Source organism: Macrosteles quadrilineatus, unplaced genomic scaffold (assembly GCF_028750875.1).
Source record: "Macrosteles quadrilineatus isolate MER2022 unplaced genomic scaffold, UCM_ALF_1.0 Scaffold_1__1_contigs__length_201487025, whole genome shotgun sequence".
NCBI lineage: Eukaryota > Metazoa > Arthropoda > Insecta > Hemiptera > Cicadellidae > Macrosteles > Macrosteles quadrilineatus.
In genome coordinates this window covers 196,503,535-196,515,881 of record NW_026542594.1, presented here as the reverse complement: position 1 = coordinate 196,515,881, position 12,347 = coordinate 196,503,535, and the positions used below count along the sequence as shown (strand labels likewise).

General features: G+C 32.3%; 1 protein-coding gene across 3 annotated transcripts in view; it reads right to left on the bottom strand.

Annotated features, from left to right (window-relative positions):
• Nucleotides 1–12,347, bottom strand: part of LOC128993477 (ABC transporter G family member 23) — a 112,074-nt gene that overhangs the window by 37,947 nt on the left and 61,780 nt on the right. Inside the window, exon 1 of one of the 3 annotated variants that reach the window (XM_054417404.1) lies at nt 8,271–8,347. The exons of the other annotated variants lie outside the window; for them this stretch is intronic. The gene's annotated coding sequence lies outside the window, so the exon portion shown is untranslated. Of the gene's footprint in view, nt 1–8,270; nt 8,348–12,347 lie in introns of those variants that run through there. 3 annotated transcript variants of the gene reach the window in all.

The window sequence follows — 12,347 nt, the reverse complement described above, 5'->3', positions numbered from 1 at the left end:
TTACAAAACTAACAAGATTAGTTATTTGCACCTCCAAACAAAAACATTACTAACGTTATTTCTTATATGACCTTAAGGTTTCAATGACATATGACTCGAGTCAAAATTGTAGAGTGTAAATATGTAAGTGTTAATTTTAACTGTTGTACAATATATTTTAATTCTTAAGGTCGTCAAAATCCAATTAAAATATTAACACACTTAAAATTCTCACACTTAACCATAAAAAATCTAATTTTACGTCTCCAACCCAAAAACATCATCAGCTCAAACCTTTGTGCCAAACGACCTTCAGGCTGCATTGAGATATGGCCCTAGCCGAAAATCTACAGTGTAAAGAAGCAGCATCAATTAAATGAATACTTATAGTAGCCAAGGACAAGAGGTCTAGGACGCCACCTGTCCGACCCATCGTTCAAGTCTCCATCAGGAAGCGGTGACAGCCATTCATCACGTTAAAGAATTGAGTGTAATAAAATTTTCTTACAATCTTACGATTTAACAAAGTGGAAGGAAACCGTTCTAAAATTTTGTGGTGAACAAAGACCATCATCTTAGGAAAAAGGAGTAAAAAGGATATAGTCTACAGAAAATATAAAGCAATTAGGTGGTGTAAAACTAGTTGACTTATTAATACTTTATTTTTAAATGCATACAAACCTTATAGATGATATGGTAAAGTTAATATTAAGATAAAGTGAATCATACGGTTGGGTCATAACGTCAATTTGAAATTCTATACTAATTTGACAAATCGTTATTTTAATTTATTCATGAGCAGAATTTGTTATCGAGATTATGACTACATACAGAGGTAATGAAGCTAATTATGTCTTTTTAGAAGTCCAGAAGCTTTAAAATGAGGCTTTAGGTAATGTGATATCTAATCAAACTATTATCCAAGGTAAAATATTTGATAGGAAACGGATGCAACATCATTTTGTTTTTGGGTAGGCAGAAAATAAGTGTAATTTATGAGCACAACGTTTGCACGATAAATTTCTTATATTTGAGTGGTTTATAGTGTTAAAAGATCAACATATTTGTACAATAAAATTATAAACTCTAAACATCAAATGCAACGGCACATTGTTACTCAATTTCGTTCGTGATAGGAGTCATTATTTTTAATCAAACAAATGGATGCCAAAATCTACAGTAGTAGTTCTTATAATAAAATATAACTGGAAACCATCACATTTGAAGGTAAACTCTACTATCCAACCCAATTAGTTATTTTTATCGGGAAAAGAGGAATTCCCCGTTTTTTACTGATCTCATTGTTACTCCACTATTAAGCAATGTTCGAATGGAATTTCAATCGGAAATCTATCCTTCAAAGTTTCCAAATGACGTTCGAGATAGAAAACCCACAACGGCAGGTGAAGCTGAAGGTCATGTAGCTTAACAACTCTTCAGCTTCCGCATGTAAACTACTTTTTCTTACATTTTTTGGAACTCCTTCCCACAACCTCGGCCATTTTATGTTAATCAGTGAAATCCATTACTCACTCATGAAGGTCTTGTGCTGAAGGCGGTGTATGTATTGTCTGAGGTCACAAAAGGTGGGAGGTTAGGTTTAGACATATTTACAAAAGTTTACACCTACGTTTTCGCAACTTGAAGGCGATCTAGTCCGGAATTGGCGATACGAATGTTTCGTAAATTGTGTTCCTGGCGGAAAAGGTGGATTTAAATTTCACTAAAATATCAAGCTTGCATTAGCTGTTAGATTTATTGAAATATTACGAGTTTAAATGTACAATGTGATGTACAGGGTGTAAAAGAATCGAACCTATTTTTGGTACTCTCATTTTAGTACCTGTGTAATACACTACTTTTACAGTAAAAAACACTTTAATACCCATCATTGACACCATTTTATAACAACTAATTAACTATTGAAGCTATATTGGATTAACTTGTTTCAAAAAAGTTCTTTGTTTCATTCAAATGAAGGCAGAGTAAATACAATTATCTAATCATCATAGAAAAAGTGACACATCTTCGAATATTGTTGCTATCCCGAAACAAACGTACACAAAGAATTGAAGAAACTCTTCACTATGCCAGACTGTAAAACTACAATCCCAGGAAATGCTGGATCAAATTGTCACAAACACGGAATAAAACAGTTTTATATGTTTAACCTCGATACCCTAAGTATGCAAACATCTAAGCCTTGGACGAGTTGGTTCAGTAGTAGTCAAAGCACACGATACTCAAGGCTGCTTCCGCCAAGCTGTCAAGCACTAACTTGGCAAAGTCAAGGTCTTTAACTTATGTCTGTCACTGCGGCAGAAGCCATTAAATACTACGTCATAATTGATGACGTTATCGAAAACCGTTGACGTCGACTGTTTCAATGTTTGGGTGATTAATCGTTTTAGAATTGCTGTGACGATTCGCGTTGGAAAATATTTGGGGACCCATTAACTCTGTAAGTAGTCATGAAAGTGGTTTGGAAATAAAATATTTTAATGAGGCTCTCAAAAATGTGTAAGGACCTTTTCCGTTACACGGGTGAATTTGTGTTGTTGAGACATGACACATTTGGAGTTTTTGGTTAGGTTAGGTTAGGTTATCTTAGGTTATGTCTCTGTTCTAACCAAACTTAACCTAACCTAAGCCAATTTAACCTTTGAACCTAAACAAACATAACCTAACCTAAGCCAACCTAATCCAACTTAACCTAACCTAAGCCAACTTAACCAAACCTAAGCAAACCTAACCTAACGCCAACCTAACCTAACCTAAGCCAAATTAATCTAAGCCCTTATCAGGAATTTTGCATACTTATAACAATTCAACCTGAAAACCTTATAGTTGTAATCGTATAAAGGAAAAGGTTTAAGGAATTTACTTGATCTAATATATTTTCAAACTATTTGACGAAAAATATAGATTATAGTCACTTTCTTGGTTACAAAATTATTTAAAAGTCAACGTTCAAAAAGAAAACGGCATTTCACAGCAGTACATAATTGATCTTAAACGTGGAAAAATAAATTACAGAACAGATTAGTTGTTTGAACTACATAATATAGAGAAACTATTTATATTATGAGGAATTTGGGGTTTATTGGGGTTAAATCAATAGACATTGTAATTTAATTGGTGATGTTTGGCACAATTTATACGATTATGATGAACATTGTATTTACAAAATAGTTTAATTGTTATTTCCAGTTATTGTAATATTCCAGTAATAATTTAACCCCAAATACATGTATAATAGTATTACTTACCTAACACAGCATGGTTTCTTATCAAATTTTGACCCTCCCATTAAAAACATTGCAAACCAATTAAGTCTTCTGTGACGTAGACATACAATAGCTTTTAGTTACATCGATTAGACTTTCGTAAAAAGCATCTTTATGTCGTAATCGGGATGGAAAAGCGATGTTTTAGCAAGGTTGCTAAACTCTGTTGTCAGTTTTGGTTAAATTTGTTGACAAACCCGACTACTATGTTTCTTAACACTTGTAGATAAATGACTATGATATAATTTATCGTTTAAATCGAAAACACAAATATCAGTCAATAACCCCGAAGTAAAAACGAGGTGGGCTTCGAACTCTTAAAGTTTTGGTGGTTTTTATATTATGAAATTGTAAATTTATTTTTCTCTGCCTTGCATGGCTTGCAGCATGTAGTTTTTATTTATTTTTCATTTTTAGTTGCATGCATTGCTTTGCATGTTTTATATTAAATGAGATCCTGCATGTGTTTATTTCAGCTCTATTGTTATTGTTTGACGTAGCCTATTGTCTGTATGTACTGAATGGCCAAATAAATCATTTGAATCATTTATAGGGTAAATTGTAGAACAGATACAATATTTTCTTTGCATATAGGATATAAGCAATACTGAGTTTGATATTTATTAAGAACTTGGTATATTAGTGAAATTTATGTTCAATGGTAGCGTCTCTAATATTGAACTGATAAACCGATTTGGGTAAAAAATTCATTGTTAGAAATTATGTAAAAATTCCTTTTTTTAAATTGTTAACAAATGAACTATTTGTGTGTCACCATGTTTTACTGTTAATAGTTGTACTAAACCAACCAAAATCCTTTCTGAACTACAAATACAGTAATAGCACACAGGTAAGTACAGTAATGGAGGCATTTAATACCTCAAAGGTAGCTTCTGTGCTTCCCAAACATTTTACAAAACTACAGCTGAAACCACTTTTTATCCAGATCTATATCCTTAAACATTTTTAAAATATCTTATAACTGTAAGCAAAATCTTTCCCAGTGGGAATGGTTTTTATCATGATTTAAAAACATTATTCGAAACAATTAGGAATTCTAACATGTTTTACCGTTAGTTTTTTCTGTACGATCAAAAAAATTCTAATTTAAATAAAAAAGGAGACATGTAAATCATCTAAGGCGGCTTCTGTACCCCTAAAACATTTTCAAAACTTAAACTTAACCACCTTCCCCCAACATCTAACTACATTTTCAAAATCGGTTAAAACAATAGAAGTCCAACACACGCTCACTTCAATATTAAATAAGTATAGCCTGGGAATGTCAAAATGGGGGATTCCAATGATTCTGGCTTGCTGGCCTTGTGCGTTGGGCAATACCGGACCACCGGACTACGGACCGGACCAGTTCCTTAGTCCAGCGTTCCATTTACACAACAGGATCAGGTGTTGGGACGATGGAAACAGAACAAAATGTAACATTCTTGTAAAATGGTAGAGTTATAGCATTAAACTTTAACAAAGACTTCTCATCCGTAAATTTGGAAGCTTGTTTTCGTGTTTAGTTCATGTCCGGTGACACTGATCGCTAGCGTCGACGAAATTTTGTTATTAATTTAATGGTTAGTTTAATGATTTGTGCTTTACTGTTTGGTTGTATAGGGGACGAGTTATTATTTATGATCTGCAGAGCACCGGAACTAACAATAACATTGGTTTCAGCTGTTCCATAAGGATGAGAAATCCAAGGGAGTATGTTCGATCTATGATAAAAGTATATTTCACCACTAAAGTGACTCTTTTCGGCCCGAGCTCAAGTTTCAAGGAAAGGGAGTGAGAGTGAAAATCACTTGTTGCCCGTGGTGTGAACTATATTTTCGTCATATTGAACCGTGATTTAAGCAAAGATACAAACGAAAAATACTTTTAATTTAAAGCTAACATGAACAAAACAACCTCTTGTGACTTATATTTTGCTAATGCGAACAAGTAGCAGTAAGTGATTTAATTACTTTATTTCGTCTATTACAATTAGTTAGTGTACTATTGATTTGTAAATCTATTGACAACATTAAGCTTCAACCGATCAAGGCAAACGATGAATACTTTCGATACATGCGATTGCTGACAATCGAAGTTTACAACAGCTGACTTTTATTCCCTAGGAAGTAAAAGAACTATTTTAGATAATAGGTAGAACACCAACTCTTCAATCAAGCCAAAACCAAAGAAAAACTTGACCATATAATCAATTACCATATAATATTATCAATTATGAAAGAATCGAAAGCTAGAAGTCATAGCCAATTTTTGACAGAAGCAACATAGGCCTATATGAACCACTCGCTCAAGTATGTTCAAATGAAACGAACAATCGGCTTAAGTTGACTCATATGCACCAATGGATTAGATATCTATAGGCAAGCATTTCTTTTTTTCTCAGCTCGTGTGCATCGCAGGAAAAATCTACGCATACTGTTAGAAATATATTTGCCTGTCGCAGAATTCCCTTATAAATTAAAATAAGCTCAAAAACAAGCACAGAAAATGAATTTAAAACTATAATATTAACTGGTCTTGTGGGTTACCATGCTGGTGACGAAATAACAAAGAAATATATACAGAAGATCAAAACCAATGGAGGACTGCTACAATCATCACAGGTTTCATTTACAGCGTGTGGTGAAAATGAAGAAGTCTGTACCATTATTTTGTTGAAGTTTCAACCACTGGACGATCTCTAGTTTACAATTATTGCAGCAAAATTCCATGGTAAAATAAATTCCTCTATGAACAATAATGGTTATGTGTAAAGTAAGCGGTAGAATTGTGCAAAAATACGGCAGGTTGTCGGCAAACATTACGTATTGATAACGTTAACAAACACTGGCGATGTGTGCGTGTAACTTGGCTTTTGTAGTGTCTGTATTCACGATTCACAATGATTTAGTTCAATTATTTTCACCAATGATGTTTACTCATGAAACCTTTCAATATAGACACAACCTTCTTTTCAGAAAAGATTGAGTGATGGAAAAGAATTCGCAACGTAAAATTTTGAAATCCATCCTTATCCGTTTCGAATATACATAAAAAAACAATAAAGTTGATTATTACACATTTTACTAACCTTAACTGGCCATAAGTATAAAAAAAAAACACTATTGTATAAACACAATTAAAATTTATTATTTTCATTAACCGTATTCTTGTAATGATAGAATGTTTTAATTCAGTCTAATAAATAGAATTGAATAATGTCATTAGATGTTTAACGATATTTTTCATTTACATTTCAATTATGAATTCGTGAACATAAGAAGTTTTATCATTTAAATATTTGGATCTTGAAGGCATGGCGATTTTATACCTTAAAGTACAAAAGATACGTCAAATTTTCACCACTTAACACTTACGTACAGTAGTTGCACGTATTGTAAAGTCTTGTGAGTACACAATATAAATGTATATATATCATTACAAGGGTTATTTGACGTTTTTTTTGTACTTTTAGGCAATTTAACACGTACGATGCTGATGAAGAAGCTATTTAGCAATTCGTTGCATTAACAACTCTGGGTCTACTATATTTTATTATAGTATGTAAGTTGTCTTAAAACCCTGGGAGATGAAACAATGTTAATGCGTTTCTAAGTAAGACTTCAAATGAGATTTAAATTAAACTGGAAAATATACAGCCTTTTGCTTCTGTAGAATAGAATATAAATAAAACTTAAATAAAACCAACCAGCGTATTTAAAGTGACTACAGAAACGTTGTGATTTTATTTATTATACATTTCTTAAGTATTCTAGCCCTAGCACTTTTTTACAGATCAAAAATATATGTACTTCCTGATAGTGGTGCAATGTGTTCATATTTTTTATGAAAACTCCTAATTAGTGTGCGAGGTTTTTGTTTGTAGAACTTATAACAACGTTGCATGTCTGAAAAATTGTCCACGAGGAGCTGTTATTTTACTTAAAGAAGTTAAAATAGTCTTCAATTTGTATAATTAACCTATTTTGAACCACTTTTTTGCATTCATATTTATATTTGCACATAAAAAGTTCTGCTCGTCTAAAACACCTATGCTTTTGTTTAGTATAAGCCTACCAAAATACGTAAACGGTACTCCAAAATATTGGATCATTATCATACCAGATATTACCATTTAGGTAAAACTCTTTAGTGATTGGCAGGATTCGAATCAAGTCCTCGAGACAAAAGCCTTGTGCCCCAATCAATATACTTGGCGCTTTTTGTATTACGATAGTTAGACATAATATCTGCAAGGTCCTATCTTCGACAGTACATTTGTTGTAGGCAATGTTGCTTTAAGATTTAACAAAAGCAATGTCAGATATAATTTACCTTTGGATTTGTAATTTGTCAATAATTAATTAGAAGTATCCATACACATTTTAAGGTTTCTCGCCACCGTTTAGTTTACATGTGTAGTTAATTTTAATTTACAAAAAATTACACTATTTCGATAGTTTTATGTCCTGTTCTCGTTAGCATGAAAAAACTACCGTTTACCTCATGTTTCAAAAGGTGCTAACAGCGAGTTAATAACGATAATAAACACTTTTAAACACTTTTGTGTCAAAATTGATATACTTTTAAAAGCGAAACATTACTGTTACATCAGAAACGGTCAACATATACGTATTCATACTCAACATGGCATAAAGATTGAGAAATGTTACGAAAATAGTTACATTTTAATTGAACAAATAATATGCTTCAACCAGATTATGTAGTTCTTACTACGGTACAGTGTATGTAGTGATTAATCATTACCGTACGCAAAAATACGTCCTGATAAGAGGGAAACATTTAAATCATTGTGAAGTGCCGGTAGTTTTATTCAATTAACTTACAACGAAACATCTAAAGCCAACAACTTAATTTCTATTCGTAAACCGCACATTCTTGGAGACAATCTACAATCCTATATGATTCTTTTCTAACCTATAACCCAATTTATTATTTTACCATTCTAAGCTAACCTTAATCTACAATTTCACACTTATGTACCTGTTTTGACTGACAATAATGGGTAATCCAAAGACAGCTACACTAACACTCACACCGCGACGGACTCTACTCGCGGACTGACTTCTGCATTGTTGCGGACTTCCCTTCCCCCTCCCTTCCCCCTGTGACGAACTACCCCTCCCCCGACATGTACTTGTACTTGTACTTGTACACGTGCATGTGTACATGTTTCTGTGTGAGTCATGAATACATTTTATTTTAGTAGATCTAATTTGAAACATTTTTTGAATTATGGTCCTTCGAACCGGATTTTTGTCTTTACTTAATATTATAGTTTGCTAAGGATTATATGTGAATATTAAAAGTTATATTACAAGTACGCTGCACATAGGTACACGTGTCAGTGAAGAACACATTGTATTGTAGTGTATGATGGTAAACAATTTTTGAATTTTGGTCCTTCGTCCCGGATTTTTTAGCGTTTAATTATTATAGTTCGATAACTTATAGATTATTTATAATTGAATTATAAATTTATATTACACGTGCACTGTACCTGTGTACAAGCGTCTGTTAAGTATAAAATTAATATTGTTTGTGTGTTTTAATTTTTTAAATTTTAAAAATGTTGGTCCTTCGCACCGGATTTTTATTCAGATGGAAATATTGCAGTTTGATAACTAATGGATTATGTGGTATTTGATTAAATATTATTATGAATTAATTGGACATGGTGATTTACATATTCATTGAAACTGCAAACGCCAATTTTGATATGTTTACACTGTCAATCTGGCCATGCCTGAATTAAAACATACTTGAATTCAAGAACACAAATTTATCATGATAAAGTGTATGATGGTACATTTTTACAACCAAGTTTATTGGTCTTTGAATTTGGAGCAATTTGGTTTTGGGATGGTTTTAATTGTATTATCGTGGCATTTAAATATTCAGAAATATTTATAATATAAGAGTACAAAATGTGAATACAATTCAAAAATAATGTCATACAATTTTGTGCATTAAAATGTATTCACATGAATTTTGATCGGTTGTAATTATCAGTATCTAACACTACCGAAGCTGATGATTCAATTACCATTGTTCAACTCACACTAGGTGCATAAAGCTCATATTTTTTACACTATCAATTAAAATAGAATTTTACATGAGGTTTTTAACTGATTTAGTTAATAAGTAAAGAGTGTTTGTAAAAAAAAATTAATATCATGATAAACAATAAAAATATATACCAATGTAGTAATCTCATATATTTATAGTATTAAACAAAACCGAATTAATTTGCATAAGTTATTTAAACTTAAAAATATTACATTTAAACTATATTTTAACGTTTCTTTTTATCGGTTTACGCACTTGAATGGATAAAAACTTAAAAAGTTATAAAGGTTCTAGACCACCATATCGTTTGAATGGTAAAAAGTGACTTAAGGAAAATAATAAAATTCCAATAATAAAACTCTGCAGCACAACATTTAATAATTTTGATGTAATTTAAAATAGGCCACACAAAGACTAGGTTGTATAAAAAGCTTTGGTAGTAGCATTAATGATGATTATTCAATACAGATGCCTACCTCTACCATGTGTATGGGTTACATAAGTAGTATGTGAACTCCCGATAAATTGAGGTTGGTTCGTTCACACATTCTACAGAATGTATTATTTAAATCCTAAACGAAATTAGTTTGGTAGAGAGAATTTAAGCTTTGTCTGTTAATACGTAAATAAATTACCACTAGCTTAAATATTTTTATATTCGACAAAGAATACACTTTTTATTTGTGTGATGTTTTAGTTAACATTAACAGGAAAAAGAAGAGTTTATAAAATGAAATTTATTGGTAAAAATATATTAATTTGAATTCCGAGTTATTTTCACAGTTTTACACAGTATAATGTTGTAAGCCACACATATCATATTGGTTAAACTGATAGGGAATAAAAACTAACGCGAATAATATTGTAACAGATTTAATCACTATCCACTTAACTCCTATTAAAAGGCGACCCTGATTATAAAGCCGCGTAATTTGATACATTAGTTTTGATCGAGAACTAGGTATTCAGGTCGATGCAGCATTATAAGCTTTAGTTCCCAGTTCCAAATATTTGAAAGGAAGCTGTCCTTGGCCAAAATGTTTCTTGTTGATAACAAGTCACCACGTCATGATGAATCTGCTAGGTTTACTGGTAAATATGTTTGCAATGTAGCCCCGCAGTCCCAGATAATGATATTGATATAATTTACCACAATCTCTCAATTTTCGGTATCGTAGGAGTTGATGCGACAAAAAGATATAGCTGCTCTTTAAGTTCGCATTGGTTAAACGTTTGAGTGAACGACAGAAATCAGTAACTGATAGCTTTATACTGGGAGCTTACCAGTTGGTCGAAAAATCACTTTGACGTCAGGTCACATGATCGTCATTCGGTCAAGTGGCGTGACGACAAAGTGTTTTATGGACCAACTGGTGACTCCCCTCACGCTTCATCGGAGGCTCAATTTTACTTCGTTAAATTGTTTTCTAAACATGGCTTAGTCATAGATTAAAGCTTTGACTATAGATAGAGCTAGACATTCGATTTCCATGTTAAAGCTGTCACCAGTTTTTAAATCAAAATTTACTTAATTGAAGTGAGCCAACACCAGATTGCGCTGATGTAATTCATTGATGTCTACCAATTATTCGGGCTTTCCAACCAAGCCAAAATGAATAAGACATATTGTGAGTAGCTTTGTTTAAGTCACATTATTTATATATGGTACCATTAACAATAAATAAGGTACAAAATAGAGTTTTAGCCACTAGCGCAATCTGTGGCTGGCTTACAAAAGTACAGAACTATGTCCTTTCTCCAGTAAAAATTGGTGAAATCATTACATGTAAATGAGATTTTTACTTCTTCATAGCGTGTTAATAGTTAAAGGTTTTTATCAAATCAATGTTATGTTTTGCAGAAATGTAGAAATTTGACGAATCAATCGGTGAATCAAGTAGGTTAATAATTGTGTAATATGCGGGTAAGGATAAGGGTTCGCGTGAAATGTAAAAACTGGGAAATCGTGGATGATGGTGGAAAGAGAAATTACAGTAATATATTGTGGGTTTCTCTTTACTAATAAAATTTAGCAAACAACGCATTTTAAAAGCAACTATTTAGTCCAACCGTTTAAAAATATTTTGTGGTATTCAATTAGCTGTGTAAATTGTTACACTGTCAACATTCGTAATTAAATGACAAGAATATTGAAAGAACAATATAGAGATGACTTTAGAAGACTTGTTGGAAATAAATATGGCACAATGCACAATAATAAGCCTTATAATATTTTTATTTTATTATTATTTGTTTTATTATATTATGTTAGTTAATTACTCAGTCATTATTCAAAAGTGAAAAAATGGAACATTTTATGTTGTTTGGGGGAAAAAATGGAGCAACCCAAATTTCCACCCCATAAAACCCCGTTCTTATGGTCCAATCTTGCTGGTTCGCGAAATCGTTCAAATATATTGGTTTTCATGTTTGCACAGAATTTAATCAATTTTGAATGATTTTTATTTTAGCTATCGTGCTAACAAGCATAAATCCAAAAGCTGTTCTTTCGGTTTTGCATGGTCGAAAAGTTGATGAATAAATATTTGGAATTCAACAACAGTACCCTCTGTTAGTGTCAACATTTATAAATAACCTATTTCATATACAACTGTCTTCAACATTTAAATGGGAAAGTCTTATAACACTGTAGAGTACATATAACCAAACGTTTTACTTTAATAAATACCTTCACTTCAATACAATCTGATTTTAACTCCTCTTATACAAATTTCCACTTCAAAACTTCACTATAGTCTGTATAATGGAACCTGTCTCTCGTTCCGTCCACCAATGACACGTGCCTTAAACCATTGCTCCAGGTAGACGGAAGGTCAGGAGACAAGTTCCATCAAACAGACTATAGACACCTCCACCAATTCAGGAGACAAGTTCCATTAAACAGACTATAGACACCTCCACCAATTCAGGAGACAAGTTCCATCAAACAGACTATAGACACCTCCACCAATTCAGGAGACAAGTTCCATT